Here is a 25049-nt window from a genome sequence, read left to right as displayed (position 1 = left end):
AAGATTTATCTGAGTATTTAGTACAAAATCCTGCCTCCTCTGCACTCCTTTCAACAATATATTGCCCTGTCCTTAAGTCCCGATATGGCAACCCCAATGGATTACCGTGCGCATCATGACCGTCACTTGTTTGGCAAGGTGAAGCCAGGTGATCTCCTCCTCGACCTCTGTGTCGGCCCATTCTACGAGAAGCTGCCCTAGCCTGCTGACCTGCCTGGTCATTGAACCCGAGCACTTCTGGCTCACCCCCCCCCCCCTCTCTCCCAAAACTCGACTCACAAAGGATTGCTGCCGGTCGGAGAGATTGAGAAGAAGAGGACCCTGGGATACCATAGTTGTAGCCAACGAGGATTCTTGGGGTGAGCCAGGCAAGAGTGCAGCGTGCCAATTAGTGCAACAACCAGGTCAACAGCTATCACGGGCATAGGACTAATCTTCAAAGGAGTGCAGGTACTACATCAATGGCCATTTAGTTTTCCCCCATTTTTTATTAGCTTAGACTAATTTTAACTTGATAGGGAACCTGGCTAATTACACTATTTGGACTGTGTGCGGTGGGATTGTGTGTAAATATTTTTCCATTATTATTTCTTGTTTGGAGACTAGCATAGTCTCTGGGTCACGTGGGCCACGTGCCAGACCCCATTTTGATTATTGCAGACCGCGTGTCTAAACCATCATCTTTATAATTTTGAATTGCTCTTAATTTGAATTCTCTTTGATACCATTTTTTGTCTTTGTTAAGATGTCCGTTTCTTTTATGTAAATTTGTGAAATAAATCAATATTAGGTTAATTAAACCTCCTTAGTATTTTTGCTCCCTCATTTATTTTAATGTATGAAATGAATAGTTGATCACGGGACAAAATACCCCATATTTAAAGAGTAAGTCTATAGGTGGTAACAGCGAGGTACTTTGCATTAATATATTTGCTTCGAAGGTAAAGATCCTTATCTTTAAACTTTTAAACTACTTTACATCACTGCTCCCATTTTGGATTTTGTCTTAATTACATTAACGTAAAATACCTGTCCAGCATTTCATTGGGGTAGCTGGGACGGAGCCGGAACAGAGCCTGAGAATGAGATGACTATAGACCTGACAAAGCTAGAGTAGGCCATAAATTATTGTTAATCCTACGTGTGGAGTGCTTCGGCCTCTGGACAGTAAACTTCCCTTTTGTATTTAGAGTGATGGTTAGTGAATTGTGACAGTAAAGTATTAGCAGGGTGTTTGTGCCCCGAGAGTAAGTGCTCATATCCTCCCCTGTTGAACTTTGTGTAACTGTTATAAGGAGACTTTCCCGGACTAAGTTCCCACTCAGAACATAACCATTAAAAAATTCTCCACAGGTCCGGCTAGGGGTTGCGACCTGGGAAGGTTTTTGCCTCCGGCTAGGGGTTGTGACCTGGGAATTACTAGGTAAGGTTAGGTGGGCTTCTTAGCTTCTGTACCATTTTACAAATCTCAAAAGTGATAAATAATCACGTTTTTTTGGCCTGTTTTTAGCCACTTACATGAACCATATATTTTTTCCAGCAGGTTATCTTATTCTTTTATTTTCGCATTTCTGGCCATTGTTATTGCAACATTTCCCCACCCAAAATAACCCCGCTTCCCACTGGGGTCCATCATAATTGTCTTCATATAAGTGGGTCCAATAACTGATGAACGTGTGATTTGCCCCAATAATCATGGTCAAAAATACATAAAACACAAGACAGCGTATTTAGCTAGAAATTAAAGTATCATATCTTTACCGATATTTGTTTTTAGATTACTAGTTTGCGCTTACATTATTAAAATAAGGGGCTCATCGAAGTGGTCTTAGGTTCTTAGCCTCTAATTAGCTGTTTCAATGTAGAATCTCGGACTTTGATACAGTACACATGTTTTGCAAGTTATAATCATATATACACTCCAAATACAACCTTCCCTGAACTTTGCATCAATAAATGCGACAAAAAACAAATGCACCATTCAACATATGCTTTATATTTTACACATGTAGACAGCATTGCTACTATTGTTTTGAAGACTTTAGTTAGCATTACCAGATTGTGATATCACAAATTCACCTGGGAAGTATGTACAGTAATTATAACATAATCATAAGCTTAGAGGATAGTAGAAAACTACTAGTAAGTTATTTCATTGCCAAAATTTATTTTATTCATGGTGTAGCATATACTTGTATCACACTTGAAAAAAAAAGAAATTCAATCTGGCAAAACTTGAGTAAGCGAGTAGCAGACGACAAGCGCACAATATGTCAGGGCCATCTGTTGCCGACCCGCACCACTAAAGCGAGCAAATGCTCACAGAAATTCAAGCACGCGCATGTCAAGAAGTAACAATTAAGGACGGTTTACTTTTTAACATAGATTGCAATAAAAATGAATTTGTACAAACATCAAAAGTAGTTGGTGATGAGAGATTTAATTAATCGGAGGTAAGAACGATAAAGCCAATTTCCAATATATGGATAAATTTTGGTCTTCATGAAGAAGTTAGAGGTATACACACCTAGGAAAATAGTTAAAGATTGTATTTATCACTTCAACTCTATTGAAACAAATAAACAAGAGATCAGAACACCATAAGAAGAGGCACCAAACTGAAAGCCAAAGGTGAGAAGTAGGGACATTTGATACCCTACACAGCAAACATTTTGTATTCACTAGATATATAACCAACACCCTGGTTCTCTTCGAATCCACCGAACTACTACTAAACTAATTTTTCTCACACACAAATGACCTTATGTATAGTGTGAAAGAATTTCATCCACAAACAAAAAGTAGTGCTAAAAGTAATTGGCAGTAGAAATGAAAGATGCTAAGGGGAAGATACTATTTATTGTAAACGTTATAAAAATTACTATGTCGCTGTTTGAAAAGAGAAATAGTATGATTCGGCTCACATATTATTCTCGACTAATCCCAGAATGCTACTAGTCCTCAATATTATTTACAGCCAAACAAGGGCTTAGGAACATCCCCGACATTTCTGTATGCTATTTCAGGATTATTATCTTCACAGCTTGGAGTAGCCTATTATTTAATTCAGCAGGAATTTAATCTCTCTCTCTCTCTCTCTCTCTCTCTCTCTCTCTCTCTCTCTCTCTCTCTCTCTCTCTGTAAATTGCCCTAGGAAAATATTAATTCATGTTCATCGAAATAATTCCATGGGTATTGGACTAAATAACGATTAACAAAAATGATAATAAGCACAATATATTAATGTTTCTGGTATCTCGTCTGGCTCTCTTTAGATGTAAATATGAATGTTTATATATGTAAATAGTAAATGATGATAATAAATGAGGTCTCTATAATATTGCTCTTCCAGCGTCACTAAAGCTGGTTTTTGGGCTCAAGCCATGTTGTCCTGATGGAAGGTTCCTTCAGTAGCTTGCTAATGGTAAATTGGACTACAGTGGATATTCCCAGAGAATTAAACTAAAGGTTATCACAGAATTCTAACTTCTGGTGTGAGTACCCTAAAGGTTTCCCTCTAGGATATCGTATATCAACAGGGGTTGCATGTATAAACACGCCACATAGCTATCTGCACCCCATATAGAGTTAACGCTTCGATATGGGAAGGTGGCTGGGTATCTGAGGAGCCGTTCCAAAGTTACTCTCGTTCGTTGCTACTTTTGGTACTCGAGACGTAAACAAACGGGCGCCATTGTTAAATGACGTCACATCCGTCTTATTCCTTGCGTTGTAGCTTCTACCCGCAGCTGGCTTTTTCTCGAGTAACTTTTTTTATCTGTGTTATTCGCCGCCATGTCTCAGCCTTCAGCCTCGCCTTCTGGAAAGTTGAGTACCAGGTTCTAGTATTGTTTAAATAAGCTCTGACAGTAAATTAACTTCTAATTTCCTTAAAATATTGTGTTTTGTATCAGAGCCGTGCCCTGGCTTGGTGCCCCATTTTACGGCACTGCTGTTTGTGTCGCATGCTTTATTTAGTTAGCCAGAACAGCCTTCCTCGGTCTTTTAACTAATTAATATCATTAGTTATTTAGTCTTCATAGCTAAGAAATAACTATATTATACGTTAGTGTTCATTTAGGCAACCGATGCTTGCCGACCCCATACTAGATCGCTAGCCTAGCCCCTAGACTTGATAGCCTAGTGCTCATATTGCTGCATGATATGATAAGTGTTCCTAGTTAAGTTATGAAGATAAAGGCATTTTAAACATACTAATTTCTGTGCTGTACATGTGCTTTCGCCTTCGAGGGACCATACAAGGGACCGTGTGGGTCTGTTCACCACACTCCCCTAACCTAACGCTGGGACCCTTGTATGCTTCCTAATCCCCCTTACCTACGGGTAATTCCCTCTGGGTAGCCTTGCTTCTCCCTTATTTAATATTTGGGAGAATCTTGTATTGAACCCAGAGTATCCATCGCTCTTCTCAGCCCACCCTAAGGGAATGAATCCCCCTTAGGGTCGTGTCTGAGACCTTAGGAAGGGCTCTGCTCTTCCCCAGTTTGCACTTGGTTGGGACACCTCTTCCTCCCTGCAACCCCGCGACGTGTCTTTCCAGTCCTCCCTAATCTAGGAGAATGGTTCTCCTGGTTTAGGTTAGGCTCTGGGGATATTTTGCTTTATTATAGTTTAGGACAGTACACCAGTGCTGTACCTGATCTGAGCTAACCTGCCCTAGGTTGGGAAGTGTTCTCCCCTGCCTTTGTGGCCTAGCTCCTACAGAGTCTCTCCCCCCTAGAAAGACCTCTACTCCCCTCCCAACTCTATCCCTTCCGTGTAGGCTTGCTTACACACCCCCTGCCCGCTGTCCTACAATTCCTCCCTTGGGGGAGAGTTGTAGGGTTAGCTATTCTCTTCTGCTGGGCTAGCCGCTCTGGTACACTTCCCTTCATAGTGTTCTATGGGGGTTGGTTCCGGCAGCCGTTCTGCCGGCGGAGGATTCCCCCTCTTTGAGTGCTCTCTGTCCCTCCCTTGGGTTACCTCAGGCTCCCGGCCATCTGCTGGCCCCCTGCCGCCGGATGATAGGCATATCCACACCTATCATGAGCGCACTCTCTCCGGAGGGAAGCCGGTGGGGTATAGGATATTACCCTTCCTTCCCTTCCCTCCTTACCTTTCTCTTTCTCTATTAGGGTACCGGTCCCTTGCCGCCTCTACTGCCGGCGATAGCTGCCGCCACCTCAGGTGACCTCTCCATTCGTAAGATACTACTTCCCTACTAGGGTCACAGCCTGCCGACCGCCGGAGGCTGCCGCCCTCTGCCGGCATACTGCCGAAGTCCCGGGTATCTACCCCATACATCTTCCCTAGGATTACCTGGTGACAGCTTGCCGTCTGCTGGTGGCTGCTGCCCCCTTATCTGCCGACATTGATTGCCGACATTCTAGGTATTTCCCCTTTTTATCTTATGAGTTGAACTAAGGTTCACCATGCCGTCAGCCCGCCGGCTGCCGGAGCCCGCCTCCCTGCCAGCGACCCGCCACTGTGCCGGCGGTCGCCCCTTTGGTGTCTTCCATCTTGGTCGCTCAGTGTGTACTCCTAGACGATTTCACCTTGCAGGACCGGTCTACGGCTTGCCGCCGGTCTGCCAGCACCCCCTAATGAGGCGCTAATGGACATGCGCCCCTTCCACGGCTGCCGGCACCACGCCGACAGTCGATCTGATGCAGCCGGATAGCCTGACCACCTACCTGTTGGTATCTTATACCCTCTGATATAGTGGCTATGCTGTAAGGTTGCACAGTACAGCATTTCCAGCATACTCTGTGCTTTTAAGTGCAGTCTCTTGCCGGGACCTACCTATTACTGAAGGGTTTATCCTATTTTCCCCTCTCCCTCCCTAGGCTCTGAGTGGTCTCAGATCCTTTCCACTCTTTGGACAATTCCTTGAAAAGGAGGCCTAGTTTAGCTCATTCAAAAGGATTTTCTCCCTCCTTTAGAACCCTCGGGTCCTAAGGAATTGCCCACAGATAAGGTTATGGTAACCGGCTGGACTGGATTCACAAGTATGTGTCTACCTACTTCCTTTCCTGCTCATCTATCCTGAGCCTATAATATATGCCATCTTACAGAATAAGTTATTCTTAAGAGTAATGTAAGTCATATCTATGCCTTCCATGTACACATGATCTCTTTCTTTTACAGGAGGAGTATGCGAAGTGTGAGAGCTCCTTCTGTGGAGTTCGCCGCCTGGACTTTTACGGGCAACCTCAAATACTGGGATCCGCAGAACTGTCCAATATGCAAAGGCCTCCTAGACGAGGGGTTCGATAACCCTCCATCCACGGAGGTACAGGAAATCGCTAGAGAGAAACTGCGCAAATGGGTGCGCGGTTTCCAGAAGAACGCTACCGGGCCTTACCTTCCAAGCGAACAAATGAGGGCCATGCTTTTCCCAAAGGCATCCCAGGACTCTGTGATCCCCCAAGATCAGATTCCCACCATCCAGCTGGTGGTCGAATCCGACATCACCATTGCGAAGACACTTCGAAAGTGTCACATTGATTCTGACGAGGTAGAACGTATGTCGGAGGTGTCTGACGATACTGAGAGGACCCTCATGGGTGAGGAACTAGACTTTGAGGAAGCTCAGGTGGAATACCCTGATTCAGAGAGCGAGCTCGCTCCAGCACCCCGGGTAACCCCCATAGTGACCGAGGAACCTATTCTCTCTACCTCCACCGCCTCACAACCGATACCATCCGCCAACCAAGAGGTCGTCCGGATGTTGGAAGCCCTTATGGATAAGCTCAGAGAGAATCAGGAGCAGTTCCAGACTACTCTTATCGGCTTCAAACAACCAAAGAAGATCTCGGTATGGGACCTCCTTCACTGCTCGGAGTTTAACCCAAGGAGGTACGTTGAGCATATACCAATTACACCTGGCAAGATCTTTATAAATGACAAGATTGGTTCCGTCCTCCTGGAAGAAGTGGAATTCTTCCCGAATTTTGAGGCTTATCCGGACTGTTACGTCCGACTCAGGTCAGAACCAGCCTCAAAAGAAGAGACTGAACCAAAAGAAGTTATTGTGTTCGATCTCACGAAGGCCCAAGCCATGCTGGCTCATTCCCTTAAGAGTCGGGGTTTTACCAACTCGAAGATGCCAGCGCTGAGGAAAAAGCATCCGTCCTTTATTGCTCCAGCTACTGCGACCTTCCCATTTGTGGAAAAGGCCTTCCAAGCAATCATGAAGGCGGTAGAGGAGGGAAAACCTTGCCCTGCACTGGAGGGGTGGAGACCCTTCTCCCTTGCTCTTCCCTCCGATGATAGGTTCTGGAAAGATATCCAGTTCACCTTCACGGTCGGGAAATTGGAACCTGATGTGGCTGGTCGCCAGTTTAACGAGGACCTCCCACGACTGAACAACCATCTCCTTCGTCGGGAACAGGACACCAAGGAGAGACTTGTTACTTCTCTGTCACATCAGATACAGCTTGAAGTCATGGTCGGGGACACTAGGGTCCCAGACTTGTATATGGTCCTAGTAAAGTCACACATAGTATATCATCCCATGTCAATCTCTCTTGCGTCCACCTCATTTTCTCTTTGCGTTTCAAATTAATGAATTCACACACATTCTCAGGTACTGTTGCCAAAAACTTCCTCATTAACTCCTTATTCTCATTTATACCTTCATCCCCATACTTCTTCCTAGCTAAAGTTTCCAACCTACATACATACATCGATATCGCTTCTCCTGCATTCATCCGTGCTTCATCAAAATCATTCTTACGCTCATACTTAACACTCCCTTTCATACGTTTTACCTGCTCAATTATTCTCTTTTTCACACTTTCATAATCAACGTCCCCTACACTCATTATCACTCCATACATCGTCAACAAATACCCAGTCAAATATTCTCCTAACTCCCTAGCCCAAACTCTTTTACTATCACCATACTTATCCTGACAATACCTCTCATACTCCTTGAAAAAATCATATACATCCCTACTGCTATGCTCATTGAACCTTTCACACCGAGGTACCTCTCTCATAAACACAGTCTTACACACATCACGTTCATTCTCACTGCTATCATCACTGTCTACTCCCTTGTTACCTTCTTCCTCGTTTGAATATAATGAATCCACTTCCACACTTAAATTCCTATCCTTAACCATTCCCTTCTTACCCTTTTTCTTACTTACCACTTTCACCCATTCACGATCATCCTTGCTATCATCCTGACACTTTTTCTTCTCTTTCTTTACATCACTTTTACCTTTCTTATTCTTCCTATTACATTTTTGTTCATCCTTACTATGCCTAATTCCCTTATCTTCACTCTCACTATCACTATTACTATTACTATCACTATCACTTCCTTTCCCATTATCACTAACCTTAGCCTTCTCATCCACTATCAACCCATTACCCGAAACTGAGGACACTCCTCCGACTGCACCTTCCCCCATTATAGTTTTCATCATCCCCATGACTTGCCCCATCATATCTTCCATTCGTTTCTCCATTCGTTCTTCATTCTCTCGCATCCTCATCTCAACACCCTCTTCTACTCTCTCTACAGTTCCCTGAATTTCCCTCAGTTTCCTATGCATCTCCTCATTCTCACACCTTAACCACTTATTCTCTTCCAACAATTTCTCCTCACGCTCCTTACTCAGCCGCAATTCCTCCTCCAAAGCCTTGTATTTACCTTCCATTTTTCTTCAACCTTAATTCTAAATTCGTATCCTATCAGTCCTTCGTCAAAGAGTCCAGCTATCAGTCCCGCCTCAGCAGTCCCTGTTCGGGCGCCAAAATAATGTGGCGGGATGTTGCAAGAACAAGCCCCACACCCTTGAATCACACTTACTGACAATGGTCTCCTCAACACATACTTTCCCCTTACGATATCTAAAACTGGACTCTTAGACAAAAGGACACAAAAAACAACACATAACCTTAAAACTATATATTTCTTACTAACTATAATAAATCCAACCAGAACCATCCACATTCAAAATACTTAAAACTAATCATAAAAAATATTAAATATAAAACGTAACACCATTCACATAAACGAAAAAAACCTAAAAAACTTAAATTACACCGCACACCAACACCAAAAATAAATATATATGAATTATCTTGTATAAATATTTTATGGACACCAACACAAAGCCGACTGTCTTTTACGGCAACTACCACAATCACAGCTTTGTTGTCAACAGATTACATTGTGTGGCAATTTGCCACAACTGCCACGCTGAATTGATTGTTAGTCATCATCCCCATCATAATCATCATCATCATCATCATCATCAACAATCCAAATACAAAGGCCAGGTCATCATCGGTTCAGCAATCCAAAAGCAGTCCAAACAAAATCGTAATACAGGCCAGGTCATCAACAATAAATCCACTTTCTAACAATTCGGTCTCTCCAAAGGAGGAATCACCGCCTGCCAAAATAAAAAGAAAAACACTTACGAACACTCCTAGCTAACAGAACTATCGCACTATAATCAAAGATAAATAATAAATTGTTCCTATCATTCACAATCACTACAAGCAAAGATAAACAAAACTGTACTTACTGTTAAAATATATAATAACTTCCACGCTGGTCAAAAAATTATTAAATAAGGTAAAATCCAGCATTCAAACACAACTGAATCGAGCAGCAGTCCAATCAAAATAAGCATTCACCCAAGACATTCGCCACTGTCGTAACCTAACTAAAACATAACCAAACAATCTCATTTATACCAACAGTCTTTCTCACCACAAACGATCGTTAACCTAACTACTTTCGCTCGCTAACCCAATATCTCTCTCTCTCTCTCTCTCTCTCTCTCTCTCTCTCTCTCTCTCTCTCTCTCTCTCTCTCTCTCTCTCTCTCTCTCTCTCTCTCACACACACACAGGATTTGGCAAAAACCAAAAATAAAATAAAGCAAAAATAAATCCTCCACATTCCTCCCCCCTTACTTTGCCAAATCCTACTCACACAACACTTACATTATTTTTTTTCATAACCCAGTCGCAGTCGGGAACGGGACCTTTACTCCGAGTAACTGGGCCTCCATATACTCTCTCATTCACTTCTTCTTTATCACAATCATTCGCTACATTAACACTATTCCTATCTAAATCCCTATCATCTAATATATCATGTACAATCCCATCTACCTCGTTCTCGTTTGGCCCTATAATTACACTCATTTCTGTAAACAGTTCATCCATTTCATCAAAAACATTCTCAACTTTAGCAAAAGATTCATTCATGCTACTTATCATTCTCCTGTCTCTCATTCTTGCGTTATTCATTTCTTCTTTTACATCATCTAACGAAAAGCCACGCACACTATAAGTATCATTCATACTCAGCCACGTTTCATCTGTATTAATACATTTATCCTCCACACTCGCTTGTACATTTACACCCTTGTCATACTTATTCGTATTCTTACCTATACCTATAAATTTCCCTTGCACTTTCTCCTCACTTAAAACTTTCAAATGCCTCTTTTTCCTATATTCAACTAACACTAATTGTTTATTTTCCAGCCCTAACTTCTCATGCATACTAGATTCATACTTTCTCATTTCCAACCAATTATCCACCCCATTCTCACAAACATTGATCCTATTCCTTCCACACACACAGGAGGACTCACCCAGCTGAACCCTCTTACACACTAGTTTCCCGAACATCCTGGCTGATTTACTCCCTTCTTCCTACATACCCTAGCTACATGCCCATCTACACCACATTCAGTACACTTACCCCGCGGCTCCTTGCATATTCTAGCATAATGACCATCCTTACCACAATTACCACAAATCACATTCATATGATTACTACGACATCCACTTGCTACGTGCCCAGTCATACCACACCGATAACATTTTACCCCTTTCTCTTTCTTGCACTCGCTAATTCTATGCCCTACCTCACCACATCCAAAACAAGCACCTAGAGCCCATCTACATTCATTCTTCTTATGACCTACTTTCCCACACCTATAACACTTTTCATCACGGACACGGCTATCTGACATACCTCGATGTGCACTCACACTCCTATCCCTATTGCGCCAATTACCCTGCCTAAATCCTTCATTTGCCCTTACAGGTATTCCCACATTACTTGCCCTAACACTCCTATCTACTACATTATCAGCTACCCTCATTCGTCCTCTCAAAATTGCATCCTTATAACTACCAAATTCTATTACACTTTCTTCCATTCCAGTTCTTACACTCACAGATTAACTTTCTTTCATGCACCTATCTAACTCATAATCCTCATCTATCTCTAGTATATCATCCCATGTCAATCTCTCTTGCGTCCACCTCATTTCCTCTTTGCGTTTCAAATTAATGAATTCACACACATTCTCAGGTACTGTTGCCAAAAACTTCCTCATTAACTCCTTATTCTCATTTATACCTTCATCCCCATACTTCTTCCTAGCTAAAGTTTCCAACCTACATACATACATCGATATCGCTTCTCCTGCATTCATTCGTGCTTCATCAAAATCATTCTTACGCTCATACTTAACACTCCCTTTCATACGTTTTACCTGCTCAATTATTCTCTTTTTCACACTTTCATAATCAACGTCCCCTACACTCATTATCACTCCATACATCGTCAACAAATACCCAGTCAAATATTCTCCTAACTCCCTAGCCCAAACTCTTTTACTATCACCATACTTATCCTGACAATACCTCTCATACTCCTTGAAAAAATCATATACATCCCTACTGCTATGCTCATTGAACCTTTCACACCGAGGTACCTCTCTCATAAACACAGTCTTACACACATCACGTTCATTCTCACTGCTATCATCACTGTCTACTCCCTTGTTACCTTCTTCCTCGTTTGAATATAATGAATCCACTTCCACACTTAAATTCCTATCCTTAACCATTCCCTTCTTACCCTTTTTCTTACTTACCACTTTCACCCATTCACGATCATCCTTGCTATCATCCTGACACTTTTTCTTCTCTTTCTTTACATCACTTTTACCTTTCTTATTCTTCCTATTACATTTTTGTTCATCCTTACTATGCCTAATTCCCTTATCTTCACTCTCACTATCACTATTACTATTACTATCACTATCACTTCCTTTCCCATTATCACTAACCTTAGCCTTCTCATCCACTATCAACCCATTACCCGAAACTGAGGACACTCCTCCGACTGCACCTTCCCCCATTATAGTTTTCATCATCCCCATGACTTGCCCCATCATATCTTCCATTCGTTTCTCCATTCGTTCTTCATTCTCTCGCATCCTCATCTCAACACCCTCTTCCACTCTCTCTACAGTTCCCTGAATTTCCCTCAGTTTCCTATGCATCTCCTCATTCTCACACCTTAACCACTTATTCTCTTCCAACAATTTCTCCTCACGCTCCTTACTCAGCCGCAATTCCTCCTCCAAAGCCTTGTATTTACCTTCCATTTTTCTTCAACCTTAATTCTAAATTCGTATCCTATCAGTCCTTCGTCAAAGAGTCCAGCTATCAGTCCCGCCTCAGCAGTCCCTGTTCGGGAGCCAAAATAATGTGGCGGGATGTTGCAAGAACAAGCCCCACACCCTTGAATCACACTTACTGACAATGGTCTCCTCAACACATACTTTCCCCTTACGATATCTAAAACTGGACTCTTAGACAAAAGGACACAAAAAACAACACATAACCTTAAAACTATATATTTCTTACTAACTATAATAAATCCAACCAGAACCATCCACATTCAAAATACTTAAAACTAATCATAAAAAATATTAAATATAAAACGTAACACCATTCACATAAACGAAAAAAACCTAAAAAACTTAAATTACACCGCACACCAACACCAAAAATAAATATATATGAATTATCTTGTATAAATATTTTATGGACACCAACACAAAGCCGACTGTCTTTTACGGCAACTACCACAATCACAGCTTTGTTGTCAACAGATTACATTGTGTGGCAATTTGCCACAACTGCCACGCTGAATTGATTGTTAGTCATCATCCCCATCATAATCATCATCATCATCATCATCATCAACAATCCAAATACAAAGGCCAGGTCATCATCGGTTCAGCAATCCAAAAGCAGTCCAAACAAAATCGTAATACAGGCCAGGTCATCAACAATAAATCCACTTTCTAACAATTCGGTCTCTCCAAAGGAGGAATCACCGCCTGCCAAAATAAAAAGAAAAACACTTACGAACACTCCTAGCTAACAGAACTATCGCACTATAATCAAAGATAAATAATAAATTGTTCCTATCATTCACAATCACTACAAGCAAAGATAAACAAAACTGTACTTACTGTTAAAATATATAATAACTTCCACGCTGGTCAAAAAATTATTAAATAAGGTAAAATCCAGCATTCAAACACAACTGAATCGAGCAGCAGTCCAATCAAAATAAGCATTCACCCAAGACATTCGCCACTGTCGTAACCTAACTAAAACATAACCAAACAATCTCATTTATACCAACAGTCTTTCTCACCACAAACGATCGTTAACCTAACTACTTTCGCTCGCTAACCCAATATCTCTCTCTCTCTCTCTCTCTCTCTCTCTCTCTCTCTCTCTCTCTCTCTCTCTCTCTCTCTCTCACACACAGGATTTGGCAAAAACCAAAAATAAAATAAAGCAAAAATAAATCCTCCACATTCCTCCCCCCTTACTTTGCCAAATCCTACTCACACAACACTTACATTATTTTTTTTCATAACCCAGTCGCAGTCGGGAACGGGACCTTTACTCCGAGTAACTGGGCCTCCATATACTCTCTCATTCACTTCTTCTTTATCACAATCATTCGCTACATTAACACTATTCCTATCTAAATCCCTATCATCTAATATATCATGTACAATCCCATCTACCTTGTTCTCGTTTGGCCCTATAATTACACTCATTTCTGTAAACAGTTCATCCATTTCATCAAAAACATTCTCAACTTTAGCAAAAGATTCATTCATGCTACTTATCATTCTCCTGTCTCTCATTCTTGCGTTATTCATTTCTTCTTTTACATCATCTAACGAAAAGCCACGCACACTATAAGTATCATTCATACTCAGCCACGTTTCATCTGTATTAATACATTTATCCTCCACACTCGCTTGTACATTTACACCCTTGTCATACTTATTCGTATTCTTACCTATAACTATAAATTTCCCTTGCACTTTCTCCTCACTTAAAACTTTCAAATGCCTCTTTTTCCTATATTCAACTAACACTAATTGTTTATTTTCCAGCCCTAACTTCTCATGCATACTAGATTCATACTTTCTCATTTCCAACCAATTATCCACCCCATTCTCACAAACATTGATCCTATTCCTTCCACACACACAGGAGGACTCACCCAGCTGAACCCTCTTACACACTAGTTTCCCGAACATCCTGGCTGATTTACTCCCTTCTTCCTACATACCCTAGCTACATGCCCATCTACACCACATTCAGTACACTTACCCCGCGGCTCCTTGCACATTCTAGCATAATGACCATCCTTACCACAATTACCACAAATCACATTCATATGATTACTACGACATCCACTTGCTACGTGCCCAGTCATACCACACCGATAACATTTTACCCCTTTCTCTTTCTTGCACTCGCTAATTCTATGCCCTATCTCACCACATCCAAAACAAGCACCTAGAGCCCATCTACATTCATTCTTCTTATGACCTACTTTCCCACACCTATAACACTTCATCACGGACACGGCTATCTGACATACCTCGATGTGCACTCACACTCCTATCCCTATTGCGCCAATTACCCTGCCTAAATCCTTCATTTGCCCTTACAGGTATTCCCACATTACTTGCCCTAACACTCCTATCTACTACATTATCAGCTACCCTCATTGGTCCTCTCAAAATTGCATCCTTATAACTACCAAATTCTATTACACTTTCTTCCATTCCAGTTCTTACACTCACAGATTTACTTTCTTTCATGCACCTATCTAACTCATAATCCTCAACTATCTCTAGTATATCATCCCATGTCAATCTCTTTGCGTCCACCTCATTTTCTCTTTGCGTTTCAAATTAATGAATTCACACACATTCTCAGGTACTGTTGCCAAAAACTTCCTCATTAACTCCTTATTCTCATTTATACCTTCATCCCCATACTTCTTCCTAGCTAAAGTTTCCAACCTACATACATACATCGATATCGCTTCTCCTGCATTCATCCGTGCTTCATCAAAATCATTCTTACGCTCATACTTAACACTCCCTTTCATACGTTTTACCTGCTCAATTATTCTCTTTTTCACACTTTCATAATCAACGTCCCCTACACTCATTATCACTCCATACATCGTCAACAAATACCCAGTCAAATATTCTCCTAACTCCCTAGCCCAAACTCTTTTACTATCACCATACTTATCCTGACAATACCTCTCATACTCCTTGAAAAAATCATATACATCCCTACTGCTATGCTCATTGAACCTTTCTCACCGAGGTACCTCTCTCATAAACACAGTCTTACACACATCACGTTCATTCTCACTGCTATCATCACTGTCTACTCCCTTGTTACCTTCTTCCTCGTTTGAATATAATGAATCCACTTCCACACTTAAATTCCTATCCTTAACCATTCCCTTCTTACCCTTTTTCTTACTTACCACTTTCACCCATTCACGATCATCCTTGCTATCATCCTGACACTTTTTCTTCTCTTTCTTTACATCACTTTTACCTTTCTTATTCTTCCTATTACATTTTTGTTCATCCTTACTATGCCTAATTCCCTTATCTTCACTCTCACTATCACTATTACTATTACTATCACTATCACTTCCTTTCCCATTATCACTAACCTTAGCCTTCTCATCCACTATCAACCCATTACCCGAAACTGAGGACACTCCTCCGACTGCACCTTCCCCCATTATAGTTTTCATCATCCCCATGACTTGCCCCATCATATCTTCCATTCGTTTCTCCATTCGTTCTTCATTCTCTCGCATCCTCATCTCAACACCCTCTTCTACTCTCTCTACAGTTCCCTGAATTTCCCTCAGTTTCCTATGCATCTCCTCATTCTCACACCTTAACCACTTATTCTCTTCCAACAATTTCTCCTCACGCTCCTTACTCAGCCGCAATTCCTCCTCCAAAGCCTTGTATTTACCTTCCATTTTTCTTCAACCTTAATTCTAAATTCGTATCCTATCAGTCCTTCGTCAAAGAGTCCAGCTATCAGTCCCGCCTCAGCAGTCCCTGTTCGGGCGCCAAAATAATGTGGCGGGATGTTGCAAGAACAAGCCCCACATCCTTGAATCACACTTACTGACAATGGTCTCCTCAACACATACTTTCCCCTTACGATATCTAAAACTGGACTCTTAGACAAAAGGACACAAAAAACAACACATAACCTTAAAACTATATATTTCTTACTAACTATAATAAATCCAACCAGAACCATCCACAATCAAAATACTTAAAACTAATCATAAAAAATATTAAATATAAAACGTAACACCATTCATATAAACGAAAAAAATCTAACAGACTTAAATTACACCTCACACCAACACTAAAAATAAATATATATGAATTATCTTGTATAAATATTTTATGGACACCAACACAAAGCCGACTGTCTTTTACGGCAACTACCACAATCACAGCTTTGTTGTCAACAGATTACACTGTGTGGCAATTTGCCACAACTGCCACGCTGAATTGATTGTTAGTCATCATCCCCATCATAATCATCATCATCATCATCATCATCAACAATCCAAATACAAAGGCCAGGTCATCATCGGTTCAGCAATCCAAAAGCAGTCCAAACAAAATCGTAATACAGGCCAGGTCATCAACAATAAATCCACTTTCTAACAATTTGGTCTCTCCAAAGGAGGAATCACCGCCTGCCAAAATAAAAAGAAAAACACTTACGAACACTCCTAGCTAACTGAACTATCGCACTATAATCAAAGATAAATAATGAATTGTTCCTATCATTCACAATCACTACAAGCAAAGATAAACAAAACTGTACTTACTGTTAAAATATATAATAACTTCCACGCTGGTCGAAAAATGATTAAATAAGGTAAAATCCAGCATTCAAACACAACTGAATCGAGCAGCAGTCCAATCAAAATAAGCATTCACCCAAGACATTCGCCACTGTCGTAACCTAACTAAAACATAAACAAACAATCTCATTTATACCAACAGTCTTTCTCACCACAAACGATCGTTAACCTAACTACTTTCGCTTGCTAACCCAATATCTCTCTCTCTCTCTCTCTCTCTCTCTCTCTCTCTCTCTCTCTCTCTCTCTCTCTCTCTCTCTCTCTCACACACGGGATTTGGCAAAAACCAAAAATAAAATAAAGCAAAAATAAATCCTCCACAGTAGAGCCTGTAGAGAGTTCGTGTTCGCCAATGCGACGGTGAAACACGAACCCTGGAAACTGATTTCCTCCAACATCTGGGGTAAACATCTCTTCCCATCAGCCTTGGTGAAAGAGATAGTGGACAAAGCCGCCACGGAGAACCGGAACCTTCTCCACAAGTGGGGTATATCCCGAAAGAGGAAGTCCTCTCAGGAAGAAGGCCCTCAGCCCAAGAGGAAACCCTTCAAGCCTAGTCCCCAGCAACGTGAGCCGAAACGCCAATTTCCGGCTCCCGCTGCCCCCCAAGTGGTTACATAACCACAGCAGACCTTTCAACTTGTCCCCCAACCGGTGGTGTCGTAGTCACCGGTCTTCACCCCTGCCTACGAGCAACACTCCAATACCTTTCGTAGGGGCTCCGGCAGAGGTTCCGGCAGAGATTCCTCTCGCTGCCCCTCTAGAGGCAGAGGGGGAAGGGGAGCTAGCGGCCGAGGTGGCAAATCCTCGGGACACCAGAAGTAATGAAATGCTTCCGGTGGGAGGAAGACTCTGCCAATTTCAGGATCGTTGGACCTTCGATCCTTTGGCACACAGCATCATCAAGAATGGACTGGGCTGGAGCTGGACCCAACCACCCCCATCCTTCCAGCAATTCTTCCAACTGTTGACCCCCCTCTTAGAAAATTATGTCCTAGAACTCTTGAACAAGAAGGTGATAAGGAGGGTAAAGTTCACCAGGTTCCAGGGAAGACTCTTTTGTGTTCCCAAGAAAGACTCAGACAAACTCAGAGTCATTCTCAACTTGTCCCCCTCAACAAGTTCATTGCGAACAACAAATTCAAGATGCTGACTCTTCAACAAATAAGAGCCCTACTGCCTCACAAGACCTACACGGTCTCCATAGACCTGGCGGATGCCTACTGGCACATTCCAATGAACCTCTACGCTTCCTCCTACCTAGGATTTCGACTCCAAAGAAAAAGCTACACTTTCAGGGCCATGCCCTTCGGGCTCAACGTGGCTTCAAGAATCTTCACCAAGCTGGCAGACGCAATCGTCCAACAGCTACGTCTTCAGGGCGTCCAAATGATCGCCTACCTAGACGACTGGCTAGTCTGGTCGACATCGCCCGAAGATTGTCTGAGAGCTTGCAACAAAGTCACCCAGTTCCTGGAAGATCTGGCTTTCAAGAAAAACACTGAGAAATCTCGCCTCACTCCAGCTCAGAAGTTCCAATGGTTAGGAATCCATTGGGATCTTCAGTCACACCGCCTTTCCATCCCACTGAAGAAAAGGAAGGAAATAGCAGGGTCTGTCAGAAGGCTTCTAAAATCCAAACGGATTTCAAGACGCCAACAGGTACTAGTTCTCGGCTCTCTACAGTTCGCCTCAGTGACAAACCCAGTGCTACGTGCACAGCTAAAGGATACCGCGGGAGTCTGGAGACGATTTGCATCCATCGCTTGAAGAGACCTAAAGAGACGGCTTCCAAACAGACTTCGCTCACTTCTAAAGCCGTGGTCGGAACAAAGGCCCTGAAAAGGTCCATCCCTCTTCAACACCCGCCTCCATCGATCAACATCCACATGAATGCCTCTCTGGAGGGTTGGGGAGGTCACTCCTACCAACAGCAGGTTCAAGGAACATGGTCTCCCCTGTTCAAGACGTTCTACATCAACATCTTGGAGGCCATGGCGGTTCTTCTCATCCTGAAGAAACATTCCCCGCCTCCTTCGATCCACATTCATCTGACTCTGGACAGCTTGGTGGTAGTCAGATGTCTCAATCGTCAGGGCTCGAGATTGCCCCAGATAAATCAGGGGCTTCTACCCATCTTCCGTCTGGCGGACAGGAAGAAGTGGCACTTGTCTTCAGTTCACCTACAAGGATTCCGTAACGCGACGGCGGAAGCTCTATCAAGGAAAAGCCCCATAGAGTCAGAATGGTCTGTAGATGCAAGATCATTCTCCTTCATCTCTTGCCAGGTCCCGGAACTTCAGATCGACCTCTTCGCGACGAGCGACAACAATCAACTTCCTCGATATGTGGCCCCTTACGAGGACCCCAAAGCAGAAGCAGTGGACATGGCGTCCTACCTAGACGACTGGCTAGTCTGGTCGACATCGCCCGAAGATTGTCTGAGAGCTTGCAACAAAGTCCAGTTCCTGGAAAATCTGGCTTTCAAGAAAAACACTGAGAAATCTCGCCTCACTCCAGCTCAGAAGTTCCAATGGTTAGGAATCCATTGGGATCTTCAGGCACACCGCCTTTCCATCCCACTGAAGAAAAGGAAGGAAATAGCAGGGTCTGTCAGAAGGCTTCTAAAATCCAAACGGATTTCAAGACACCAACAGGTATTGATTATATATGTGCATTACTTTCATGTAGAGAAAGTGGCATTTTACTTTTCATAATCTCATTCTGTCTTTTAGTATTAGTTTAGTATTGATTATATAAATGCATTACTGGAGAAAATCACCTACTTTATTCGCAGAGTGGATCCTGACAGTACACCCGCAGGTCACGATCCTAGGAAAGTCACCTCTTCCTTGAATTTCTTTCAAGGAATGGATTTCGAAAGCCTCAGAAGCTTTACGGGTTGGAAATCATCGCGTGTGTTCTTCAAGCACTATGCGTAACAGGTGCACGAAGTGAAAAGATTTGTGGTAGCCGCAGGTAGTGTAATGAAACCTGCTGGCATTTTACTTTTCATAATATCATTTTGTCTCTTAGTATTAGTTTAGTATTGATTATATAAACACATTACTTTCTTTTAGAGAAAGTGGCATTTTACTTATCATAATCTCCTTATGTCTCTTAGTATTAATTATATAAATGCATTATTTTCTTTTAGAGAAAGTGGCATTTTACTTTTCATAATCTCATTATATCTCTTAGTATTAGTTTAGTGTTAATTATATAAAAGCATTACTTTCCTTTAGAGAAAGTGGCATTTTACTTATCATAATCTCATTATGTCTCTTAGTATTAGTTTAGTATTGATTATATATGTGCATTACTTTCATGTAGAGAAAGTGGCATTTTACTTTTCATAATCTCATTCTGTCTTTTAGTATTAGTTTAGTATTGATTATATAAATGCATTACTGGAGAAAATCACCTACTTTATTCGCAGAGTGGATCCTGACAGTACACCCGCAGGTCACGATCCTAGGAAAGTCACCTCTTCCTTGAATTTCTTTCAAGGAATGGATTTCGAAAGCCTCAGAAGCTTTACGGGCTGGAAATCATCGCGTGTGTTCTTCAAGCACTATGCGTAACAGGTGCACGGAGTGAAAAGATTTGTGGTAGCCTCAGCTAGTGTAATGAAACCTGCTGCTTAAATCTGCGTAGAACAGTGAGTTATTTCGGGACTCTAACTCTACGGGTGCCTGTGTTGACCGTAACGCGATACATAGTGATTTCAAAGAACACTTAGCGTTTCTAATAGACACTTCTTCATTACGGTGAAATGACATAGAATTTTGCACACGTGCCACATGCTCTCGAGCTTGGAGTGTTAATTGATCTCTAAAAAGACTGGCGTTCCCCTGAGAACTTGTGTTTAAAGGCAAAATTTTTCCTTTTTAGATTCCACATCACCGTCTTTCCAGTAATTCTATGTGCATTATCTATTATTACTATTGGAAATATATTCTATGATTATTATTGTAATTCATTTCTATAATTACTTGCAAACTTAGAAATAAAATTTGTATTTTATTTACCATGTGCGTCTCTTTTTCGCTCCTATCGTTTATTAAGAAATAAATAACTGTTATAGTTTCAATTACTCTTATCCTCTGATGATAATGAGAATGATATAATTTTCTCATATTATATACTCACCTAATGGCTTAATCATGTTCCAAAACAAATATTAATCTTTCGATCTGTCCCCGAGACCGGCACGATCTGTCCACCAGGTGAGTAGTTCTTTAACCGATCACTTCGAGATATCCTTCTTGTCCAGCAGAACTTCCCTGCCAGGGGGGCAAGAAGCCAGAACATTGTAGAACCTCTGGTAAGGACATATACTGAGGATTTCACGGTCTCCACGGTCACCAGACCATAGGAATATTGTTTGAAGACCTAGGCACTGGGATTGGGGAAAAATCCATGATACATTAATTCTCTGGTACACTTCCATTAGGACGACATGGCTTAGGCCCAAAAAACGGATTTTGAGCGAAGCGAAAAATCTATTTTTGTTTGAGATAGCCATGTCGTCCTGATGGACCCACCCGTCTGTTCCAGTTCAGCCTACCAGGCTCCTCCTTGACCTACTGTATCGCGGAGATTGGTAGATGCTGTACGCCGGAATAAGACGGACGTGACGTCATTTAACAATGGCGCCCGTTTGTTTACGTCTCGAGTACCAAAAGTAGCAACGAACGAGAGTAACTTTGGAACGGCTCCTCAGTTACCCAGCCCCCTTCCCATATCGACCTGTTAACGCTATATGGGGTGCATATAGCTATGTGGCATGTTCATACATGCATCCCCTGTTGATATACGATGTCCTAGAAGGAAACCTTTAGGGTACTCGCACCAGAAGTTAGAATTCTGTGATAACCTTTAGTTTAATTCTCTGGGAATATCCACTGTAGTCAGATATACCCTTAGGGAGCTACTGAAGGAACTTTCCATCAGGACGACATGGCTATCTCACCCAAAAATAGATTTTTCGCTTCGCTTAAAATCCGATTTTCCGACTAAAATGAGGATGTTGCATCGTATGAATATACCTTGACGATAATACCGTCATCTAAGACAACACTATCAAACAATGGCTTCGGTAAAGTGATTAGGGTATAATCACCTTGGCGCTAATTAAAAGTCAACGGTAAACATTATCCAAATAAAGATAAAAGGTATCAATAGAAAGTTAACGGAAAAATAAGACGATTACGCTATTAGAGAAGATGTTCTATCTTTGCATGTCAATGTGTATCATACCTCATCTCTCATGATTCGATATAAGAAATGGTTACTTGACCGTTTCATTGATTACACAATTGAGGTAATATAAGACCACTAACTGCCAAAACATGAAGGTAATACCATTAGAACAATTCAATTCCAGATATGGGAGATCTGAGTTCCAATCATAACTACTATTTGAAAAATCTGCTGAGACAAATAGCATCTTGGGAAAACGTATAGATGTTTTATTTTTAAGATCATGAATTTAATAATTGAATCTTAAACTTTACTTTATTAAATATAAGGTTTTTTTTCCAGACCAAAAAATATATAAAAAAAAATGCATTTTAGAAAAAAAATTACATATATTGTACGAAAATTATTAGCTAACTTGCGTATGAGAGGACACACACGGATATATATATATATATATATATATATATATATATATATATATATATATATATATATATATATATATATATATATAGATATATATATATATATACATAGATATAGATATATATATATATATATATATATATATATATATATATATATATATATATATATATATATATATATATATATATATATAGATATATATATATATATATATATATATATATATATATATATATATATATATATATATATATATATATATATATATATATATATATATATATATATATATATATATATATATATATATATATATATATATATATATATATATATAGAACAAACAAAGGACAATGGTTAGAATAATGGTGAGAATAACACTAAGAAGCAAAAAAAGTACAAGAACACGAAAATAAACTAAAGTAGAGAATATTCTAATAACATGTAAGGGAAAGAAATGGATAACAACAGCACATGTGATAAGGATGCCAGATATTAAACAGACATTAGAAATAAGAGAATGGGTCCTTAGAAACTGCAATCGAAGGAATGGTACGAAGCAGACACAATGGATTAACATAACGAGATAAGAAAATTTGCAGGTATAGACTGGGTTAGAAAGATCATAAACAGATGGACCATGACTGAGGCATTTGTCCTGCAGTGGACTAGCAATGGCTAATGATGAAGATAATATATAAGCACGCACACACACACACACACACACACACACACATATATATATATATATATATATATATATATATATATATATATATATATATATATATATATATATGTTCATATACACACACACACACACACACACATATATATATATATATATATATATATATATATATATATATATATATATATATATGTACACACACACACATATATATATATATATATATATATATATATATATATATATATATATATATATATATATATATATATATATATATATATATATATATATATATACTTGTGAAGCTGGTCTAGTGTAGAGTAAATACAGTAGTTTGTTACTGAGTTTACTTCTTCTCATGTAGATGTAAGTATTTTATTAGAAATACATACATTTTTTCGCCGTGAATTTCATTGTATTCCTTATTCAAATTAGTATATGTAAATTTGCGTTATTTTTAAGAATTAGCTTTTTATTGCACGTAATTTTGTTACAAAGTCTTAAGTCAACTGTTTGAAAGTGTTATTTGAACATACACGATATGAACAAGGGCTTATCTAATGTTCTTTTATATTTCAAGAGGTATTGCGTCATGTTTGAGAGAGAATACTCAGTAACATGTGCTTTGGAAAATTATCTACCACGTGCTTTGGAAATCTCGCAAAGGCCTGGTGATAGGATTCTATATATTCTTTTTTATTTCGGGAACGTGGGTGGGCGAAGCTAGCTGACTGAGAGAGCTGCCTGGCGTGGCGTGAATAGAGTTCAGGAGAGTGATGTTTGGGAACTTGATTGCTTTGCTCAACACCTATGCTGCCAGACTTCTGTCCGGGAAGTTTCTGGAAGTCGCTGAATCTCTTTATAAGGCAACCACAAAGAATAGAGAGACAGATAGAGATAGAGAATTGCAGCCTAAAGACAGCCCTCTTCCCCTCTCCCTCTTTCACATGCAGATCAGTGTGTTGTTTTCAACGTGTACAGTGAAGAAATAAAAGTTTTGACGTGAAGAATATTTGTAATCAAAATAAGTACTCTAAAAGTTTCTGTAAAAAGTCCTAGAGATTTGTATTGTGATCTGGTTATATATTTTTCATTAGGTGTCAAACTTGAATATTGTATTATTCAGATTTAATTTAAAGCTCTTTTATAAATTACATTGCATTATTTCTTTTCTTAGTCTAAGGTTTATTCAGATATGATAGTTCAAGTCAAGTTAATATATAATTATCAGATCGTAACATTTTTGTCTCAATCTACGTTTTGTTCAGACTTCATTGTTTCCAGTGACTTATTTCATTATTATGTAAATTCTTTTTAAAGTGTTGTAATTTTTATAGATTATATTTATTTTTTAAAAGAGTGAATTAATCCAATCACCATTGTTTAGAAACAAATCCGTCTTGCATCCTGTTAAGAGCCATAATAAGTCATAAGTTTTACGTGTACTTAAGGGACCTTTGGATATTCTATTCAGTGCTTTATATATTGCTGTCTGGGAGTTATTTAACTATCTCAGATTTCACTTATTAATGTTTTAAAGTGTAACATTTTTAATGTAAAAGCAAAAAAAGGGCACAGCAGGGAGCCATAATCATAGTATATATATATATATATATATATATAT

This window comes from Palaemon carinicauda, chromosome 13, assembly GCF_036898095.1.
Source record: "Palaemon carinicauda isolate YSFRI2023 chromosome 13, ASM3689809v2, whole genome shotgun sequence".
NCBI lineage: Eukaryota > Metazoa > Arthropoda > Malacostraca > Decapoda > Palaemonidae > Palaemon > Palaemon carinicauda.
This window is presented reverse-complemented; position numbering follows the sequence as displayed.